The sequence below is a fragment of the Callorhinus ursinus genome, unplaced genomic scaffold (assembly GCF_003265705.2).
Source record: "Callorhinus ursinus isolate GAN/ISIS: 27379988/994484 unplaced genomic scaffold, GSC_fseal_2.0 scaffold55, whole genome shotgun sequence".
Classification (NCBI taxonomy): domain Eukaryota; kingdom Metazoa; phylum Chordata; class Mammalia; order Carnivora; family Otariidae; genus Callorhinus; species Callorhinus ursinus.
In genome coordinates this window covers 137,003-159,225 of record NW_027397117.1, presented here as the reverse complement: position 1 = coordinate 159,225, position 22,223 = coordinate 137,003, and the positions used below count along the sequence as shown (strand labels likewise).

At 46.8% G+C, this 22,223-nt stretch overlaps 1 protein-coding gene across 4 annotated transcripts in view; it reads right to left on the bottom strand.

Moving 5' to 3' along the window:
- Positions 1–22,223, bottom strand: part of LOC112817455 (zinc finger protein with KRAB and SCAN domains 1) — a 100,838-nt gene that overhangs the window by 66,851 nt on the left and 11,764 nt on the right. For 2 of the 4 annotated variants that reach the window (XM_073884293.1, XM_073884296.1), the window contains exons 3-4: positions 19,866–20,092; positions 5,106–5,270 (exon numbers count right to left, since the gene is read on the bottom strand). The gene's annotated coding sequence lies outside the window, so the exon portion shown is untranslated. The remainder of the gene's footprint in view (positions 1–5,105; positions 5,271–19,865; positions 20,093–22,223) is intronic. The other 2 variants (XM_073884295.1, XM_073884297.1) reach the window with 1 other exon arrangement.

The window sequence follows — 22,223 nt, the reverse complement described above, 5'->3', positions numbered from 1 at the left end:
ATAAAAGTTTCTGAAGGGCACTCCAGAAACTGTGGGCTCCCAAGGTTGACTTCTGCGCTCTGAAAACGGGTGGGGTTAATACTGAAGGGATGCATTCCCTGAACGTGCTGCTGACTGACACCAGGCACTAGGGTTCTTGGGGGTGTTTTCTCAGGTGTCTAGTGTTTTCCCGTTGTGAGCTCCTCAGGGTTCTCCCTGAGGGAGCCAGGTAGGTGCTGGGTTTATAGTGAGAATCTGTTTGATTCAGTCTTGTACCCAGAGACATGAATGTGTTGGGGTCACTATAAACTAAATGTAGCTAGTGGAATGCCTAGCTGGCTCATTGGTGGAGAGTGTGACTCTGGATCTCAGGGTTGTGAGTTCGAGTCCCGTGTTGGGTGTGTAGATTACTCAAAAATAAATTCTTTTTTAAAAAGATTTTATTTATTTGAGAGAGAGAGAGAGAGAGAGAGCGCACGAGCAGGGGGGAGGGGCAGAGGGAGAGGGAGAGGGACAAGCTGACTCCCCGCTGAGCATGAAGCCTGACATGGGGCTTAATCCCAGGACCCTGAGGAATTTTCCAAGACCCAAATAGCCACATATTCCCATGGTCTTCTTTGGTGTGGATTTTACTCTCATTCACCTTTCAGGGTGTTGTCCTTTGAGGTTCCTAGCTTTAGGCAGAGGGCTCAGTCCCTGGCTTTATCTCCTATCTCCCTCACATGTGGCCTGTTAAAACCCATATTCTGGGCACCAGAGATGCGTGGACACTCCAGGGAAAAGTCTCTCTGGGGATGTGTTTATCCTTCTGGATTACTGCTTTCTTGTCATTTCTGGCCTCCAAGGAATTCCCTTACTTTCTCACCAGCTCATTCATGAGTAAGTAGAAGATGCTTTTTGCATGGAACCCATCACTTTTCAGTGTGCTATATAGGGAGGGTTTCTCTGCTCATCTTGGCTGCCATATGGCCAGAAGTGAAGTCTAGGAGGGTATATATTTAAGACTTACGAATCTGAAACATTATAGATGGCGCGGCTGGAGTAAAACAGGCTTGATCATTATCTTGGAACACTAGAATGAAGAAGCTCAAGCAGAGTACAAAGGACAAATACCAGGAGACAAACCATAAGAGACTCTTAATCATAGGAAACAAACTGAGGGTTGCTGGAGGGGATGGGGGTGGAGGGATGGGGTACCTGGGTGATGGACGTTAAGCAGGGCACTTGATGTAATGAACACTGGGTGTTACATGCAACTGATGAATCACAGACCTGTACCTCTGAAACTGGTAATACATTATATGCTAATTAATTGAATTAAAACAAACAAAAAACAAAACAAAACAAAAGACAAATACCTGGAGATACAGCTTTATAGAGAAGATAGTGTGTTTATGGATCTTATTCTGGAGGGGGGGAATAAGCCCTCAACGAGTGCTTGCTAATTGGATGGAAGGCAGGTAAGGGCAGAGTTGGATGGACTTTTTAGTTGGTTGAATTACCAGACCCAAATCATATTAATAAATTCACAGCAACTTTGAATGCACTCTCCAGAGCCAGCTACTACTGGGTTCTCTCCCATTTCCTGTTCAATAGGATCCTTTTATATGTGCTTTATGCAAACTGTTTCCTGTTTTATCAATGTTATATATGGGAATGTTGGTGACAGAAAGTTAGATTTGTGTGTGACCCTAAGCTAACAGTGCTAACTTGTACATCGAGGGAGGAAAAGCAACCTTTGTCCCTATACCCACGCCCCAAACAAGGAATGGGTGAGTTAAAATGAAATAGGGCCAAATGTTCTGCATACAGATGGAAAAGTCCACAACACATCCTTGTGGCCACCATCCAAGATGGAACATCAATCTGGAAAAAATAAATAGGAAAGGACTGGATGTGGAAGATGTGGCCTTTTTGACAGCAATAGCAGTGAGCAAGGCCCCGGGGCTCCTCATGGGCTGTAAACTCCGAGTGAGCCAAGAGTGTGGTTCAATAGCAGTTGAACAAATCTTGGGCTCCATGGACAGCAGCACAGAAAACGACCAGGCCACCTGGGCACAGGGCTTTGCTTTCTGGGCACCTGGACAAGCCAGAGTGCAGGCAGAAGGAGATTAGCAACACAGGGAAGGAGCACTGGAAGCTTCTCCTCTAGGGTTCTGCAAAAAGAGCAAAGTTGGGGGCGCCTGGGTGGCTCAGTCGTTAAGCATCTGCCTTTGGCTCAGGTCATGATCCTAGGGTCCTGGGATCGAGCCCTGCATTGGGCTCCCTGCTCCGCGGGAAGCCTGCTTGTCCCTCTCCCTCTGCTTGTGTTCCCTCTCTTGCTGTGTCTCTCTCTATCAAATAAATAAATAAAATCTTAAAAAAAAAAAAAAAAAAGAAGAGCAAGGTCGGCTTAGGTTGAACTGGGGGCCCCAGAGGGAGACTGTGTTAGTCGGCTAGGGCTGCCATAACAAGGTACCACGAACTGAAGAGCTTCAGCAACGGATATGCATTGTCTTAGGTCTGGAGGCTAGAAGTCCAAACTCAAGGTGTCAGCAGGGCTGGTTCATTCTGAAGCCTCTTTCCTTGGCTTGTAAATGGCTGTCTTCTCTTTCCTGTCCGTGTGCCTTCACGTGGCCCTCCCTCTGTGTGTGTGTGTGTCCTAATCTCTTCTTCTAAGGACCCCAGATCTATTGCATTAGGGCCCACCCAGTGACCTCATTTTTTTTTTTTTTAGATTTTATTTTTAAGTAATCTCTACACCCAAGGTGGGGCTCAAACTTACAACCCAGAGACCGAGAGTCGCATGCTCTCCCAACTGGGCTGGCCAGGCACCCCGTCCTTAAATAAAATTGAGATATAATTGACATATAACATTATATTAGTTTCAGGTGTGCAACATAATGATTCGATATAGGGATATATTGCAAAATGATCACACCAATAAGTCCAGCTAACATCTGTCACCATAGTTCCAAAATTTTTTTCTTGTGATGAGAACTTTTAAGATCGACTCTCTTGGCTGCACATAATGTCCCCATTACTTATTTATTTTTTAATTAATTTATTTATGTGAGAGAGAGAGAGTGTGTGTGCAATTGGGGGGAGGGGCAGAGAGAGAGAGAATCCCAAATAGACTCTATGCTGAATGTGGATCCTGACATCAATCCCATGACCCTGAGATCATGACCTGAGCCAACATCAAGAGTCAGTTGCTCAACGACTGAACCACCCAGACACACTCCCCCCATGACTTATCAACCTCCTACCTCACCCTCCTCTGGCGACCACCAATCTGTTCTCTGGATTTATGAACTTTTTCCCCCCTAGATTCCACACATAAGTGGGATCATACATATGCTATTTGTCTTTCTCTGTCTGACTTATTTCACTTAGCATAATGCCCTCAAGGTTCATCCATATTGTCCCAAATGGCAAGATTTCATTTTTTTATGGCTGAATAGTATTCCATTGTGTGAGTATATTTATCTGTATTTATAAATATATATATATATACACATATATAATATATAAATAAAAGTAATGTATACATAAATATACATAAATATATATATAAATGTATATTATATATACATAAATAAATTAGGTTATTTCAATGTCTTGGTAATTGCAAATAATGCTGTAATGAACATGGGGGAGCAGGTATCTCTTGGAGTTAGTTTTAAATTTTATTTTATTTTATTTTTTTAAAAGATTTTATTTATTTATTTATTTGAGAGAGAGAATGAGAGAGAGAGAGAGAGCATGAGAGGGAAGAGGGTCAGAGGGAGAAGCAGACTCCCTGCCGAGCAGGGAGCCCGATGCGGGACTCGATCCCGGGACTCCAGGATCATGACCCGAGCCGAAGGCAGTCGCCTAACCAACTGAGCCACCCAGGCGCCCAGTTTTAAATTTTAAACATAGGGATTCTTATCCTTATGCTTAAAAAAGTAGTGGGACTGCAACAAGGTGACCCAGAGGGAGGAAGAAGTCAAGTCCAGCTTGGTTCTGCTCAGCTGGGACAACTGGCGATTCTCTTGCAGGTGAGCTGCCCCCTCGTTGACGGGCCCATTCATAGCAGGGAAGGATGTAAGGGGACCCAGCTGACCAGGGGGTCCCAGCAGAAGGTCACTGTAGGGTTCACACTGGCCTTGGTTCTAATTTTATCTCTACTATGTTCTCTTAGCCTAGTTACGTAACCTCTTGGAGCCTCAGTTTCTCTGCAGAACTGGGATTATAACAGCATCTACCCCATCAGGCTGTGATGAGGCTCCAGTTGAACTGATTCATGTCAAGCCATTGGCAGAGTGCCTGCCACACTGTGAACTATGTGGCTAGTAACACCACTGTTACCATGATTATAGTTTTGGACTCACATGGGACACGAGATGAGTTTAGGGCTCTGGACTGTTGAATGAGCCTTGGGCTTAGGCTGCCTGTGTAGGCCCATCTACCAGCTCTTTCTACCTGTATGCCAGAGACAGGCAGCCTCTGTCTATGGTACACAGAGGTGGCAGGGATATAGGAGAGCTTGCTACAACTCCAGTGGTTCGGGCAGGCAGCCAAATGGGACAGGGTGGCCTTCCTCACCCTTTAAGAACCAAAGTAAAAGAAGACAGTGATACCACTTGGCTGGGTTCCCGGGTCTGGCCTTTCATTTGCCCAAGTCGGATGCAAATTTTGCATGACCCTCTTTGAAATTCTGGGACTCAACCTGAGGACATAATACTAAGGCTTCTCTGATCATCAGAGTATCAGTCACAGGTAAACTGAGAGTCATTTATAACAGTGCCTCCCCCAGGGCTGCCCAGGTGGCTCAGTCGGTTAAGCATCTGCCTTCGGCTCAGGTCATGATCCCAGGGTCCTGGGATCGAGTCCTGCATCAGGCTCCCTGCTCAGTGGGGAGCCTGCTTCTCCCTCTGCCCCCCCCACTCATGTATCTCTTTCTCTCAAATAAATAAATAATCTTTTAAAAAAATGACAGGACCTCCCCCAAATTGCCTTTGGTATAGGGCAAATGGCAGAGGAGAGAGATTCATGGCATGGGGATGCATCTCAGAGTTGGGCCAGAGTCTGGAGAGCTGCTGAACTAACCCCAGAGCTTCTTCTAAACTTCGGAGAAGTCTGCAAAGAAAGAGGATCCTCACCGTTCCAGGAGCTTGCAGTGTAAAGAAGCACACTGTGGATGTACAGACACGTCCAGGCAGCACGGGGTGGCTGGCCATGGAGTAAACTGCCATTCGTGGCCACATGATCCCTAAAGCTTCCGGTTCCGGGAATCACAGTCTGATTTTAACAATCGATGACAGGCACTGAATGTCAAGAAAGAATAAGGAAGGACACAGGAGAGGGGAGAGGACTAATTAGAATTTTTGGAGGAAGGGAAGTGAGGACTTTGCATTAGGAAGAATACTTGAAAGCTTATAAATAGCATTTTATGGAGAAAGTAATGAAAGGCAGGTTGGTTGGAGGAATGATGGCAGGCCAAGTTAGATGCACTGAACGCAAAGATAAAAAGAAAACCGACCAGGTTTGGTAGATTAGGAAGGAGATGAACGGAGATCCGTTGGGGAGGAGGAGCTAACTTCAGAACGGGACTCCGTGTGAACGTATGTCTGTGTGTCTGTATGCAAACGTGCTTTGCAAGATGCAAAACTCAGGAACGCATCAGTCGTTCTAGAAACGTGGCCACTGATGGATAGATTGGCAAGAAGAGAGAGGGCCAGGATATGACAGTGGCAGGAAAGAAGAGACCAGGAGGCGAGGCTGGTGGCCGAGTCAGGTGCAGGGGCTGGGCTAAGGGTGGCGGGGGGCCAAGCTGAGGAGTATTAATCAGTCAAACAGGTCACAGCAATTTGGCCTGAGCTGGACTTAAGGGACAGAGATGAAGAGAGAAAGGGAAGAGGCTGGCATGACTCCCACTTGGGTGGTTTGGTGTCTGGGGTTATCAAAGGGAGGATAAAGGGCTGGGAAGAAGTAGCGAGGATGGTAGGTGGAATCCAGGTAGTGGCTTCAGGTAGACACACGTGGGTTTGAATGCAGGGAGGCCCAGCCCAAGAGGAGATGGGGGAAGGAAGGTGGAGGCAAGTTTCAGGGATTCTGTAACTTGCATCCTCACCTCCCTGATTTCTCTGGTAGAGCAGTACGGTGTGTATGTTACACACGGTTTCACGCAGTTGGTTCCCAGGCTTTCCATTCATCTGGCGCCCAGGGTATGCCCCATTGGGGTACCCTGGGACAGACCCAAGGTCCTTGCATTGTGCCCTTGAGGCTCATCGCCATGGCTTCCGCCATGCCATGTCCCCGAGATGCAGTGCTCTCTCCCAGAGCCACCTGCCGGGAGGCAGTTCCGTGTTGAAACAAGATCTCTTTACATCTCGATTTACAGCTAAGTGGGGAAGCAGGGGGACTCTGTGAAAAAAAGAGCAAGCAAACTGTAGTCACTTGGCCTCTGCCTCTTGCTGGGTGTGTGGTTTTGGGCAAGCAACGTGACCTCTCCAAGTGTCCACTCCTTATTTGTAAAATATGGATGATTTTGGCCACAGCTACCCACTCTGCTGTCTTGAGGATCACGTGGAATGGTGGATATGACCGTCTTTTATAAATTATTTTTTCAACTCATTTTTTTCAAGTCATCTCTACACCCAACATGGGGCTCAAACTCTCGACCCCAAGATTAGGAGTTGCACGCTCTACAGACTGAGCCAAGCCAGGCACCCGTAGCGAAGCTTTTAAACCACAAAGTACCTCACAGGTGGCAAACATCACCATTCTTTTTTTTTTTTTTAAAGATTTTATTTATTTATTCATGAGAGACAGAGAGAGAGAGAAAGAGAGGCAGAGGGAGAAGCAGGCTCCCAAGGAGCAGGGAGCCTGATGTGGGACTCGATCCCAGGACCCTGGGATCATGACCTGAGCTGAAGGCAGACGCTTAACCATCTGAGCCACCCAGGCGCCCCAAACATCACCATTCTTTAAGTGCTGAAAACTGCCTTTCTCCCAGCCTTGCAAAATACAACTGTAGGAAAGATCCTGGACAATTTATCTGGTGTGGGTCTGGATTAGAGGAAAACAAAACAAACAAACAAACAAAAGTACCATTTTTACAATTTTTTTTTCCAAATTGTCCACATTCACTCTCAAAGAAGAGACACGCATCTCAGAAAGCCTGTTGTCAGGGGGCTGCCTCCCCAGAGGCCCTGGAACAGAGATGGTGCCTGACCTGCAAATGTTCCCCGCTCCGCCAGAGAACGGCCAGATGGCTACCTCCCTCCCTGTGTAAACACCTCTCACTCAGCCGAGCTGAGTAAACAGTCTTCCCTGGGTAAAGAGGCGCCTCCATGCCCAGAAACAAGGAAGCTGAGCCAGGGGCTCTGCACTTGGGTTATGTCTTCAATCCGGGCCCCCAAGCCACAGGGTCATCTGTCTTGGCTCTTTCTCTGTGGTTTGAGGACAGCCAGGCCCTGCTCTCCCTCCTCCCCAGGCAAACGCATTACAAAGAATCTTTGCAACTGTTCAGCGGAGTGGCCCAGCCCAGAGGAAAGCAGCCTGCATCTGGGAGGGGGTGAGGGGAGACAGGGGTGCTGGGGGTGGCAAGGGGAGGTGGCCAAGGGGTGGTGCCCTGTAACACCCACGTACGATATGATGTGGAGGGGGGACCAGCTTTGCTGTGTCTAAACACCAGAGGAGAGTGTCTGTCACCTGAAGGGGGGTGGGGCTGAGAGAAAGGGAGGGAACAGGCCGATATCCTGCAGTCCCAACACCTTCCCTCCCATAGCATTTCAGGTGTGGTTAAAAAAAAGGACTAAGCCCAGAGCACCTGGGGAGCTCAGTCGAATCGTCTGCCTTCTGCTCAGGTCATGATCCCAGGGTCCTGCAGTCAGGCTCCCTGCTCAGCGGGGAGCCTGCTTCTCCATCTCCCTCTGCTGCTCCCCCTGCTTGTGCTCTCTCTCTCTGTGTCAAATAAATAAAATCTTAAAAACAAAAAAAAGGACTAAGCTCTCCTCTCCAAGCAGCTCAGGATAGAAGAAAATTAGTTGAAGGGTTGAGAAAACAAATTATGTTCCTGCCTCCACCCCCTTAATGAGCTCTGTTTCCTTGTCTGGATAAATTAGAATCATACTCTCTGCCATTCGTTGAGCCCCCTCGATGTGACAGGGACTTTAGGTATGTCAATTTATTAACCCACACCACTACCCAATGAGGTCGGAGTGCCTATCCCCACTTTAGAGATAAAGAAAGTGAGACTGGGCAAGCAGAACGGACTCGCACGGAAATACACACCTAGCGGCAGAAGGAGCTCTTCTCTCTGCCAAACACCTATCCTGCCCCTGCAACTACGAAAGGTGGGACTTCTTTCCCTCATGTGAAAGTCGAGACTAGACAGGTCCCGGCCTACTTAGAACAGTCTTTATGGCTGGAAACCGAGGCGCTGACTCAGACGGCCTGGGAGTCAGGGCTTTGGCTGCGAGCCCCACCTTTCCCAGAGATCTCCTCCTCCGGCCCTCATTTATCACCTTGGTTAAAATCCAGGGAAAGAGAACAATCAACAACTTGTTCCACCCCGGGCAGAACTTGGCAGCAAGTCTTGGAGGCCCTGTTACCACGGCTTCCATCCCAAGGCAATTCATAAACGTCTACATTTCCATGGCCCATCTTGGGCTGCGTGGGGGAGGGAGAAAACCTGTAACCCTTATACCTACAGACAAAAATGAGCGCTGGGAGGCTCTGCTAAGGGGAAGAGGAAGACAGCTTCCGAGGATTTTTTTTTTTTTTTAAGACACTTATGTATTTTTTTGAGAGAAAGGGAACAAAAGTGGGGGGGAGAGAGAATCCCAAAGCAGCCCCCGCGCGGTGCAGAGTCCGAGGGGGGGGGGGGTCTCGATCTCACGACCCCGAGATGATGACCTGAGCCAAAACCAAGAGTCAGACGCTTAACCGACTGAGCCCCCCAGGCGCCCCCAGGTTCAGAGGATTTTGACGATAATCTCTCAACGATGATATTCCAGGAAGGAGATCCATAAGCTCCTGCCGCTGGGCCAAATTTTTTTGCCACTTATTTGTGTAGTCAGAAATCTAAGAATTTTATGTTTTTAAATTATTGAAAAAAGGGGTGCTTGGGGGGTTCTGTCGGTTAAGCGTCTGCCTTAGGCGCAGGTCATGATCCCAGGGTCCTGGGATCGAGCCCCGCATCGGGCTCCCTGCTCGGCGGGAAGCCTGCTTCTCCCTCTCCCACTGCCCCTGCTTGTGTTCCCTCTCTCGCTGTGTCTCTCTCTCTCTCTGTGTGTGTCAAATAAATAAAAAAATCTTTAAAAAAAAATTGTTGGAAAAATAAAAAGAATTGTGACATGTGAAAATTATATTAAATTCAAATTTCAGTGTCCATAAATAAAGTGATTCTGGAATGCGGCCATGCTCTTTCATTTACATAGTGTCTGTGGTGGTTTCTGCGCTACGGTGACAGAGTTGAGTAGTTGTGACATCAACCATGTGGCCCGAAAAGCCTAAAATATTTACCATCTGGCCCTTTCCAAAAAAAAGTTTGCAGTCTCCTGTTCTAGGAAAAAGCACGTGCCTAGGGGGAGGGTGTCACCATCCTGGAGGTAGGTATTTATTGAATCCCTTGTTTTCGGTATAGCACCCACACCTCAACTGGGTCTGGTTGGTAGCCTGAGGGGCGTGGCCTCGCTCTCCCCGGTCCCACCCTTCAAAGGTCAAGCCCTTTCCTCTCCCGCGTCCAGGGTGCTGGCAGCCAGCCAGGCTTGGGCTCCTCAGGAGGGAGACTGGAGGGCGCCTGGGTGGCTCAGATGGTTAAGCGTCTGCCTTCGGCTCAGGTCATGATCCCAGGGTCCTGGGATCGAGTCCCACATCGGGCTCCCTGCTCCTTGGGAGCCTGCTTCTCCCTCTGCTTCTCTCTCTCTCTCCTCCTCTGTCTCTCATGAATAAATAAATAAACTCTTAAAAAAAAAACAAAAAAGTGGTAACTGTAAAACAGGAGGGAGACTGGAGGGTTTTCCCCTGGAGAGACTGACCAAGAGACAAGATTAAGACACTGACAATTGGGAGTCTAGTTCCCACCAGATCCTCTAAGGGAAGCTCATAGTGGACAGAGCCTGCCCACAAGCAGAGCCTTGCAGGGAGCTTCCCAGAGTTCCCCACTGACATGTGTGAATGGACAGCCAAGACGTTTGAGAAAAGCCCTTATTTTAAGGATAGGTGTGCTGAGGGCCAGGTTTGGGGCTGATCTAGGAAGACAGGACACCATGTTGTGGGAAACAGAACGCCACAACCACCACCGGTGCATGTTCGTTCAGACTCCAAGATCTCTGAGAAAAACTCGAGACTGCAGGGTTAAAAATAACCCGAAAGGATCAGAGTGAAATGCCCTTGGGACGTGTGTGGTCTGTTCTAAAGTACGCCGCAGAAGATGTTTTGTAGATGGGAAGCCAGCTGTAAACAGCACACTGTGCGCTCCCCTCTTCGTTCCTTTGTCCTGCTTTGAAGATTCTTTTTTTTTTTTTTTAAAGATTTTATTTGTTTATTTGACAGAGAGAGACACAGCGAGAGAGGGAACACAAGCAGGGGGAGTGGGAGAGGGAGAAGCGGGCTTCCCGCCGAGCAGGGAGCCCGATGTGGGACTCGATCCCAGGACCCTGGGATCATGACCTGAGCCGAAGGCAGACGCTTAACGACTGAGCCACCCAGGTGCCCCCTGCTTTGAAGATTCTTATCATACACTAATCCCATGTACAGGGAAGAATGTGCCTTACTAAGCCGCTGCTGTAAATCATTATAGATCTCTATCGCCGTAGAAGGTATATAAGATTATGGAAAATAAACCTCGGGACCTTGGGCTCATTGCTTGGGGTCCCCTGTGCCTTGCTCTACTGTTGTCTCTTTTTCTCAGTTCCTTCGCCGTCCCAGGTCCACGACTCTCCAAGGTCGACACCATGTGACAGTGCTGTCCAACGTGTTTTACTGGGTGGAGTGTGCACAGGATTGCATGACAGGCACGTTGCAGAGACAGCTGGAACAAGGGGGGGGGGCAGGAAGTAGGGCAAAAGAACACTCAGAAGAGAGGGGACTAGGAGAGAGGACTTGCCTGTGTAGGTGATGTCATTCAGCAGCACAGTGGGGAGCTTCTGGGTCAGGGAACCCTGAGAGCATCATTGGTTTGGGGGCTTTTATAGCCCTGGGGTTGGTCTTATCTAGAGCTAACTGATGTGTGCAGTTTTGCAAAGCAGGCAGGCTCTACGTGGCTAAAAATCTGCTTGGGTGGCTATATTTAAAGCAATAGGATGTGTATATAAGAATTTGAGTTTAGTGCTGGTGGGCTTTGAGACTGCTGGGAAGTAAACAACACAGGGGCCATCTTTAGCCGTTTCTGTACCAGCAGGCCACAGAAAGAGAAAGACCAGAAAACCACGACAATGGGGAGCAGAAGGAAACATTTAACCAAACCTCCACAGTTAATGTCCGCAGAGGTAGGAGAAGAAATTGCAGGATTCTCTATAAAAGGAACATTCAGAAAACAGAAGGAGTATCTTGGAAATAATATTAGTGCAAAGACGAAAAATTAATTAGGAGAGAAGGTTAAGGAAATAATGCCAGAAAATAGAACAAAAAGATCAAGAGATTGGAAATATGAGTGAAAAACATATGAAAATTGGAGAAGCCAACCCAGGAGCTCCCACAGCTGAATTTCAGGAATTTTGGAAAGAGAATGGAGAAAGTGAAGTGGGGGGAAATCCTCAACAAAAGAATTTAGGAAAATGTCGCAGAAATCCAGAACATGTACAGCCCACTGCATGCTCAGCAAAAATGAATTTGGGACGGGTGCCTGGGTGGCTCAGTAGGTTAAGCTTCTGCCCTCGGCTCAGGTCAAGATCCGGGAGTCCCTAGCCACATTGGGCTCTCTGCTCAGCGGGGAGTCGGCTTCTCCCTCTCCTTCTGCTCCTCCCCCTGCTCATGCTCTCTCACTCGCTCGCTCTCTCAATTAAATAAATAAAATATTTTAAAAAATGAATTTGGGAAAGAAAGAAATAACACCCACTCATCGACGTGAAATTTACTACCGAAAGGTTTCCAGAAACAAAAAAAGAGGTCTCATATAGAGGACTAAGAATCAGAATGCTTCTGGATTTCTTAACGGCAACACTGGAAGTTAGAAGACAAAATTCCAAGGAAAAATAATGTCCAAACTAGAATTTTACACCCAAACTGGAAAAAGGGTGATGAGGAGAGCAAAAGGACATTTTCAGATATGCAAGGTCTCAAAATATTTACTCGGCGGGCACTCTATCTCAGGAAGATTATGGAAGGATGTGCGTCACCCAAAGAAAGTGTACTCAGGAGAGATACAGGATTCAGCAGCAGGAGACCCAACAGGGGGTGGGGTTGGGGCTGAGGGTGGGTCTCGGGCTCCCTGAGTGCAGCTGACAGGAGACAGGTGTCCTGAGGTGACAGGTGTGCGGAGCTGGGATAGCAGACTGGCCATTTTGGAGCAGGAAGAAAGAGCTCTAGGATTTTTCTTTTTCCCCTTCTCCCTCCTCCTCTCCCGCTACCCCCCCTCCTCTTGCCCCTTTTGTTTCTTTAAAGATTTATTTATTTATTTATTTGAGGCAGGGAGAGGGGCAGGAGAGGGAGAGACAGAATCTCAAGCCGACTCCAAACTCAGCGTGAAGCCCAACACAGGGCTCGATCTCATGACTTTGAGATCATAACCTGAGCCAAAATCAAGAGTCAGACACTCAAACGACTATGCCACCCAGGCGCCCCGAAAAGAATTTATTTTTAAGGAATCTCTACACCCAACATGGGGCTCAAACTAACAACCCTGAGATCGAAGGTCATACGCTCTTCCGACCAAGCCAGCCCCCAAGAGAGTGCCAGGATTTTTCTGAAGAGTAAAATACATGTCTGTGTTCAGGTTATAGATCAAATTGTTCTCAAAACCTAAAAAGGACATTGTGCCCCTATGGAAAAGAACTTTTTTGCATTTCTTAAACCACCCCCCATTTTTTGTTTTGTTGTTGTTGTCTGGCAATTGTTTTTTTTCTTTTAAACAGGAGAAAATCAAATTTAATAGACGTAGGTTTGGGGAACCTACACAGACAGGAAGTTCTGAAGACAGTGACCCAAAATGAAGCTTATATAAGCTAAGGAAAAAGGTAAGGGCCCGAGGACACAGAGGGGAGAAAAGTCCACATCAAGAAGGTGAAAGGAGGGGCGCCTGGGTGGCTCAGTTGGTTAAGCTCAGGTCATGATCCTGGAGTCCCGGGATCGAGTCCCACGTCGGGCTCCCTGCTCAGCGGGGAGTCCGCTTCTCCCTCTGACCCTGCTCTCTCTCTCTCTCTCTCTCATTCTCTCTCTCAAATAAATAAAATCTTTAAAAAAAAAAAGAAGGTGAAAGGAGATGTTTGGCAAAAACTAGATTGTTCTATTGTGCACGTTGATAAAGAATAGGGACTCTGTTAATACTCCTCTGCCTGTCACAGGCTCTCCTTTCCAATATAAATTTAGGCAGTCATGGGGGAGGTGGAGCACATTTCCTGCATCTATTGGGTTTTTATTCCTTTTAATTCAAAATAATCTTTTTTTTTTTTTAAGTTGGCTCCACGCCCATTGTGAAGCCCAACATGGGGCTTGAACTCACAATGCTGAGATCAAGACCTGGATTGAGATCAAGAGTCTGATGCTTAACCCACTGTGCCACCCAGGTGCCCCTTAACTCGAAATAATTTTATGCCAAAGTGGCACATTTTGGGTGTCTCATCCTGCACCCCTTCACTCCCCTTGTCTGGAACTTCCCTGGAAGTTCCACATGTTACAAGTTGAGCTGGTAAACAGTTGGTCTCATTGAGTCAGTCTTAGTCCTGATGATAGGCCAGTTTAGTTGAACTCACTTTAAGAGGTGGTGATCATTCAGCAATTTTCAAAAAGCAATCAAGTCCTTCGGGTTTTCCACATCATCTGTCATTTGTGCATCTACTTGGTTAAGAGGAAGAATACAGAGCTTCCTGGAAGGAATATTCTGTCATCTCTGGTTATCTCCGAATGCAAGATCATACCACGCTTTGTCTGAGACTCCTTAATTTTCCTCTTTTACATTATATAGCAACCCCCTCCCCGAAATGCACAAAGGTCACAGGCTTTCCAGACAGCCTGGAGCCTGTTGTAAAATGCACGCACAGGTCTGGAAGACTTGCTGTGCTTCTCAGCCAGCCCCGCTGAGGCCTGATGAGTCCGGTCATCCCCTCCGCTTGTGGTTAAGAACTTGAAAGACAGCTCTTGTCTTCCTTCTGGGTAGAGAGGAAAATAAGAGCCTCTATCTGGAGAAGGATTTTAGTGAAAAGAGCCTGAGCCTTGAACCTGAGCTGACTTGGCGTCAGCTCTTGGCAGAGCTGCTGAGCATGAGCAACTGTCTACCCCTCTTGTTTCCTCATTAGGGTTCCAGGCATGATAATGCCAACCTTGCAGGACCTTGCAGGGTTGTTCTAAAATTTAAAAGTGACTGTGTCATAGATACAAAGTATCTAGTAGCATTCCTGGTTCCCAGCAGGTGCTTGACTCTTTGTGGTTGTTACTGGTGGTGTTACTGCTACACAGTTTCCACAGGGCTTTCCTCTGTCCTATCTCACTGATCCTTCAAGTATTAGGTCCTATTTAAAAACAGACAAACCAGGGCGCCTGGGTGGCTCAGTTGATTGAGCGACTGCCTTCGGCTCAGGTCATGATCCTGGAGTCCCAGAATCGAGTCCCGCATTGGGCTCCCCGCTCAGTGGGGAGTCTGCTTCTCCCCCTGACCTTCCCCCCTCTCATGCTCTCTCTCTCTCTATCTCATTCTCTCTCTCAAATAAATAAATAAAATCTTTAAAAAAAATTAAAAAAAAAAACAAACAAGACAAACCAAGGCTCAGCAACAGGCTAGTAGTATGGGATTTCTCCTCTGGGGCACAGCATGACTGGGCAATGTTCTAACACAGACAGAGTCCTTGGGAAGGGAACTTCCTGGAAAGAGCAATCATCCGCCCATGGTTTTACCTCCAGTCCCTTTACAGCAGCAGAACCATGTGGTTAGAACAGACTGGGATTATAGACCTGCTCCCAGAAAGAGGGCATTTTAATGTTCCAGGTGGGACCAGGGGAATAAGTGATGACAGGGCACAGAGTGGATTCACAAAATAATGTTTTTATAACCATTGCCCAAAAGGAAATTAGAAAACAAGTGTGTATGAGTCACTTCACTCTCGTAAATACATTGGCTACATAAACGGGGTCAGAAATACCAGGGAAGTTTGCAATAAGGTTTGAAAAATAAGCACTAAGTCCCAAGCAAAGGACAGAGTTTGTTTGTCTTATTTTTAAAGAGGCTCAGGGTTCCTCTTTGAACATTACACGGTAAATATTTGTGTCAGACCATGTTTTTAAAAATGGCATATGGAAAGGGTTGTGCCAAGGATTGAATTTTAAACAAATTCAGACTTCTTGAGTCACTTAGAAATAACTTTTAAAAACCTGAGAGACTACTGTAATAACTGACATGAAAGCAGGATTCATGTTTAATTGAGCAAATTATCTGCATATGTGAGGCTTCGGTTTACTTTTTCTCCGAAAAGAAATCTACAGAGAAACTAAGAAACTTATGTAGGTAGGATTATTTCATGTAGGGCAAAGAACCCACGATGTCCCTGAGGACATCATTGTGTAAAAGATGTGTGTAATGTTGACTGAGGCAAGAAAAATGAGTTAAATCATGTCCCCACAGGAAAGCATCATAAATTTTAGCAAGATTTCCATGCAGAGTGATTAAAAGTGTTATTTCTCAAAACATTAGCAAGAAGCCAATAAATATGGGTTGGGTGCAGAAAAAAATTATGTACAACAGTAAAGTATTACAAGAGTAAAATACTAACATATAAATGGTTATTTCTAATAAACAGAAATATATTCCAATAGCACATTTATAGATTGGCTCTTGGGAGTTTGGAGCTAATTTTCCCAACTAAACAGTGCTATAGACATTACTTATGCCCTCACAAGAACTCAGCTAAACATAATGTGGCCCAAATGCTATAGATCTGCAGTGAAAAATAGCAGGAAACATTACTGCAGTTCTAGCATCTAAACACAAAAGGAAAACAATGCAGCTGGGTTAGACACACTATTCCTCTGGGGGGCTAGTAGTGGAGGATTCCAGCAAGAGATTACTTTTGCGGAGGTTCTGAGTGAGATACTTGGGCTTTTAAACGATTGAGGTGCTCGTAGCTCCCATGTCATTTCACGTGGGTATTTGTGGTCTTCTCTCTTCTTAATACGCTTGTATCTCTGGATAATTGTTGGTCAAATCAGCCATGATTAGTGTTGTACTGAAATCCACAAGGGGGGTAAAGAGCGTGAGATGGAAAAGGGCAGTACATTTTCTAAGGTAAAGGCAGGTGATGGAAAATGTCCCTACTGCAGGGACACAAAGAGGGAGCTTGTGTGCCTGGGTGCAAGGCTGCCTGACGTGGCATAATGGAATAGTGAGCAGTGGCAGGCAGGAAAGGGTGGCGCTGAGGACACGGTTTCCCTGAGGCAGTGAGGAAGAGGTGCCAGATTAGATGTGTCTTGCTTAGCTCCTGCTTCCTGGTCAGAGCCTTCAGGCGTAGTGGATGGGGAGGCGGGGCTGGGGCTGGGTGGTGGGGAGGGTGGGCAAGGAGGAGGCAGGTGCATCACAACGTTTGTCAGTTAGGCGCTTGTAACTTGCAGACTCCCCGGTGTATACTTCAATCTCATCCACCCACACCACTTCTCCCCACACATTTTCCCAGTTTCTGATCACTGCACATCCCTGCTCTTAGAAGCAAACATTATTATCCATCATACCCTCTCCTGAGAAATTTAGGAAACAAAGAAGTAGCTTGAGAGGTTATGAAAGGACCAGAAGAAAGCGATGACCAGATAGTTTGCTTAGCTAGAATATGTTCCTGGGGATGTGATTAGCACAGAGACGCGTGGTAAATGGGGAGAGCGGTATTAGTAAAATGTGAAGTCCTGTTGTTTTGTATGCAAGTTTTCTCAGCATGTTAACGTCTTGTGCTGCTAAGCAACAGCACCCGAAAGCAAAGCAGAGCAGGAAAGCTGAATTCAGCAAGCTGTGGGGAACTTGAGTTCAGTACACACCCTTCTTTCCTCCTGCTAGCTCAGGTAGCTACAAGCTTTATTTTGCAAAGGCTTATTGCACAGTTGGCCCAATCTCTGTGTATGTGCCGTGTCTCCCTAACTCAAAGGCCTCAACCTCTCCTCTCAGCCTCTTCATCAGGTTACCTGCTCCTTTTATATTACACAACTTTTTTCTTTTTAAGTAGGTTCCGTGCCCAACATGGGGCTTGAACTCATCACCCCCAAATCTGAGTTGCACGCTCTACTGACTAAGCCAGGCAGGCACCCCTACTCGCTCCTTTCATAAAAAATTGATTTATTTTAGAGGGGGGAGGGGCAGAGGGAGAGAGAGAGAGAGAGAGAGAATCCCAAGCCAACTCCTCATTAAGCACAAGGAGCCCAACTTGGGGCTCGATCCCACGACTGAGATCATGACCTGAGCCGAAATCAAGAGTTGGATGCTTAACCGACTGAGCCCCCCAGAACCCCCAGCTCCTTTTACTTTAAATGATCTTCCCAGTTCTACTGGGATATAATTGACATATTGCATCACTTTAAGGTATACAACATAATGATTTGATATATGTACATAGTGCAAAATAGTCACCACAATAAGTTAACATTCACTACCATACATAGTTACAGAATTTTTTTTCTCGTGATGAGAACTTTTAAGATTGACTCTCTCGGCAACAAATATACAATACAGTATTGCTAATTATAGGCACCATACTGAATATTACACTCCCAGAAATTACCTTATAACTGGAAGTTCGTGCCTTTTGACCACCTTTACCCATTTTCAACTCCCGCGCCTCTGGCGATCACCAATCTGTTCTGTTTCTAGTTCTTTTTTTAGATTTTACATATAAAGAAGATCATAAATATCTTTCTGTGTATGTGTCCCCTACTCTACTAGCCTTGGTCTTATTTTGAGTGATTTTGGGGGGACATGAAGATTTGCAGAATATCAAGTTCTCAGGAATAGATCACAATTCAGCAAAAAGGTCTGTATATAAGCCCGAAGAAGAAAAAGAACACACTTGATTTCAAGCCTGAAAAATAAATGAAAGGAAAAAGTAGACTCAAAGAAACAAAAATCTTGGGCACCTGGGTGGCTCAGCCAGTTAAGTGTCTGCCTTCAGCTCACGTCTGGAGTCCTGGGGTCAAGTCCCCGAGTGGAGCTCCCCTGCTCAGCAGGTCTGCTTCTCCCTCTTACCCTCTCCCCTCTCACGTGCTCTCTCTCTCTCTCTCATCCTCTCTCAAATAAATAAGAATCTTAAAAAAAGGGCACCTGGGTGGCTCAGATGGTTAAGCATCTGCCTTTGGCTCAGGTCATGATCCCAGAGTCCTGGGATCGAGTCCCACATCGGGCTCCCTGCTCCTTGGGAGCCTGCTTCTCCCTCTGCCTCTCTCTCTCTCTCTCTCTGTCTCTCATGAATAAATAAATAAAATCTATAAAAAAAAATCTTAAAAAAAAAAAAAAGAAACAAAGAATCCGAGGGTCAGAAAGATTTAAGAAAATTGCCCAAGGTCACACAGCCAGTAAGCGGCGTTCAGGTACCATTTTGCCATACTATCTCTAGATAACAAAGCCAGGTGTTTTATTTATTTACTTATCTTTTTATGTTTTTTAAGAGTCTTGGCTATTTCCAGCAGAAGTGATTCAACAATCTCTAGAGCGGGGCCTTGTGGTCACACACATTCTTTAATCTCCACAACCCAGCACACAATAAACATTTATCAGGATGGTGTTGAAATAGTTACCCCTCCCCTGGCAGTGCCCCCGCGCTCCCCTTTTCACGGTTGTGCTTTTGCTCCAGCTCTAACAGGAACGTTCCAGGCCGGTTGGCATTTCCACAGCCCCAACTCTCACCCCTCCCTGCACTAGCAGCCACCTCGAAGTTTCCCCGTCCGGATCCTCGTCCGCCGTGGCTCTACCCGCACGTCCACACCAGCTCGCGTGTGCATCTCACACCGCGTCAGGAACACACCCGTCCGTTCCCTTGTTAGTGTCCCCAGGCTGGGACAGACAAGAACCTAGTGAATCCTCACTTCCCCCCCTCCTAGCCCGGCGCTCGGGGTGCTAAGTGTGCACTGAACAACGAAAACGGAAAGCCCAGGGATCCAGAGCCCGTTTCGCAGTTCAACCACCACTTCATTTTTCCAAAGGACCCGCCATGGCCAGCAACACGGATTACGGAGGGAGCGGGTTGGGCCTGAATTCTGCAGCCGGGCAGAACGAGGGGTCAAACCGTGGACCCCGCCCTCACCGCACCCCTGGTCTTTTACGGTTCCTCGCCGGCCGGGGGCACAAAGGGAAGGCGAGACCAGAATGCGGGGCCAGGTGGAGTCGCGGCCCCCGCGGTGCGCAGCCGGGCCTCTTCGGGGGTCCCCCAGGGGAGGCCGAGCCCGGCGCTGCGCGTCCGGGGGACGCCCGCCTCGGCCCAGGGAGTGGGGAACGCCGAGGCACGCTTCAGCACGGACCCCGGGGGCCGAAGCGCAGCGCCCCGAGCCCCCGGGCCGCCATCACCCGCAGACACACAAAGGCCGGAAGTGCGCCCGCGTCGGTCTGTCGAGGCGCCCTCTCTAGGACGCGGGAGGCCTCGCCTCTCGGTGGTTCCCCAGGCTCGCCGGCCGCCAGGGACCCGACCGCGCCAGATCCCCAGACGGTACTCCCAGGGCGGCGTGTGCCCCACTCTAGGAGCAACGAAATGAGTCAAAAGGAAAACAAAAAAAAATGGAAATCGAATCCGGCAACTCACTTGTGAGAGAGAATGTCCACTTCAAACGTATCCAGGCCTAAGTTTCAGCTGAGGAGTTGGAGCACGGTGTATTATTTATCATGCTCGCTTCCCCCGGAGGAGGAGCAAACGAGGCCTGGAGAAACTTCTCTCCTGCCCAGGGTCTCCCAGGGACAGACTTGAATCAGAACCCAGGACTTGTGCCACCGCGGCCTGTGCACTTGCCACTGCCTGGGGCTGCCTCTCATCTGAAATGAACACCATGAAAATTAAAACCTAACTGTTCAAACGGCAGGAAACATTTAACAGTTTCACAATTGACCAAATGGGGGGGAACCCTACAAAAATTAAAAAAACTAAGAACAAAACACCAAAATCGACCAAATGGAGTGTGCAAGAATGCAGAAAAGACCATCTCATACCTATTAGGGTTGGCTACTAGTGAAAACACCAAATAGCAAGTGTTGGAAATAGCAAGTGGAGAAATTGGAACCTTTGTGCGTCGCCGATGGGGATGTAGAAGCTGTCCAGCCACTGTGGAAAACAAGTATGGCAGCTCCTCAAAGCAGCCAAAACAAAATTACCACGTGATCCAGCAATTCCACTGCTGGGTGTATGCCCCAGAGAATTTAAACCAAGGGCGTGAAGAGATATTGTACACCCATGTTCATAGCAACATGATTTACAGTAGTCCCAAAGTAGAAGGAAACCAGTGTCTGTTGACGAATGGATAAACAAAATGTGATCTATACATACAAGAGAATATTATTCAGCCTTAAAAAGGAAGGAAATTCTGGGCGCCTGGGTGGCTCAGATGGTTAAGCGTCTGCCTTCGGCTCAGGTCATGATCCCAGGGTCCTGGGATCGAGTCCCGCATCGGGCTCCCCGCTCAGCGGGAAGCCTGCTTCTCCCTCTCCCACTCCCCCTGCTTGTGTTCCTGCTCTCACTGTCTCTCTCTGTCAAATAAATAAATAGAATCTTAAAAAAAAAAAAAGGAAATTCTGACACTGATCCTAATGTGGTAATCATTTTGCAATATATAATGGTATCAAATCATCACATTTTACACCTTCAACTTACACTATATTATATGTCAATCATACCTCAACAGAGGTGGGGGGATCTATCTATTCTCTTTAAAAAAAATCTAACAAATGGAGCGCCTGACTGGCTCAGTCGGTAGAGCACGCGACTCTTGATTTCAGGGTTCTGAGTTCAAGCCCCATGTTGGGTGTAAAGCCTACTTAAAAAAAAAAAAATCACATTAGAGGAAAACCCAATGAGCCATTCAAGTCAGGACCCTCCTGAAAATAATAAATGTGGCCAAAGTCCCAGGCATTTATCAGGACTTCTTACACATCTGAGAAATTTTACATTGGTCAGAAATTCTAGCATATGGGGTGATGCTTCCAGTTGTAACTCAAGCCTAAAGAAACATTAGAAAATCTACCCTGGAGAAAAATACCTTTAAAGAAGGTTCAATACTTCTTTGGGGGATGGGCACCTGGGTGGCTCAGTTGGCTAAGTGTTGGGCTCTTGGCTTCAGCTCAGGTCACGATCTCGGGGTCCTGGGATGGAGCCCCCTGTTGGGCTCCACACTCAGTGTGGAGTCGGCTTGGGATTCTCTCTCCCTCTCTGTCTGCCCCTCCCACTCATGCTCTCTCTCTCTCAAAGAAATAAATAAACCTTTTAAAAGAAAGGGCTTCATGTGGCTTTAAACAATTTTCAGTGGAGGAAAATGATCACCCAAATATGTGAGAAAATCTTCCCTCCTACCTCAGCTCTTACCACAGTAGAACTAGAAATGCAGCTTTGTGAAAAATCATTGCATTCTGTTCGATCAGCAGGAGTGTGGATTTGCCAATGTTCTGCCTTAAGTATCTTCTTTGGCTTAAGATTCTAGTGCTGCTTTTTCCAGTAGGGTAGGCATTAGCCACAGGTGCTACTGAACACTTGACATGTGTCTAATCCCAACTGAGATGTCCTTTGATGTAAAATACATATTGGATTTCAAAGACTTCATATGAAAAAAAGGAATGGAAATGTAAGATATAGCAATAACATTTAACATTAATTACTTCAATAACAATTTTATAAAGTGTAAAGTATATCATTTAATAGCTTAAAAATAATTTTAAATGTATATGTGGAAGTGATATTTTGGACATATCAGGTTAAATTAAAAATAGTGTTAAAGTTAATTCCACCTGCTTCTTTCTGTTTGTCAAAATGTGGCCACTAGAAAATTTAACATTTCGTATGTGCTTGCATTATATTTACATCAGAAAGCACTATTTTAATTCTTTTGGTCCTGATGGGCTAATCGGACTGATGACAACAACAACAGCAAAACTGCAAGCTTGTTGATGGCCAATGTTT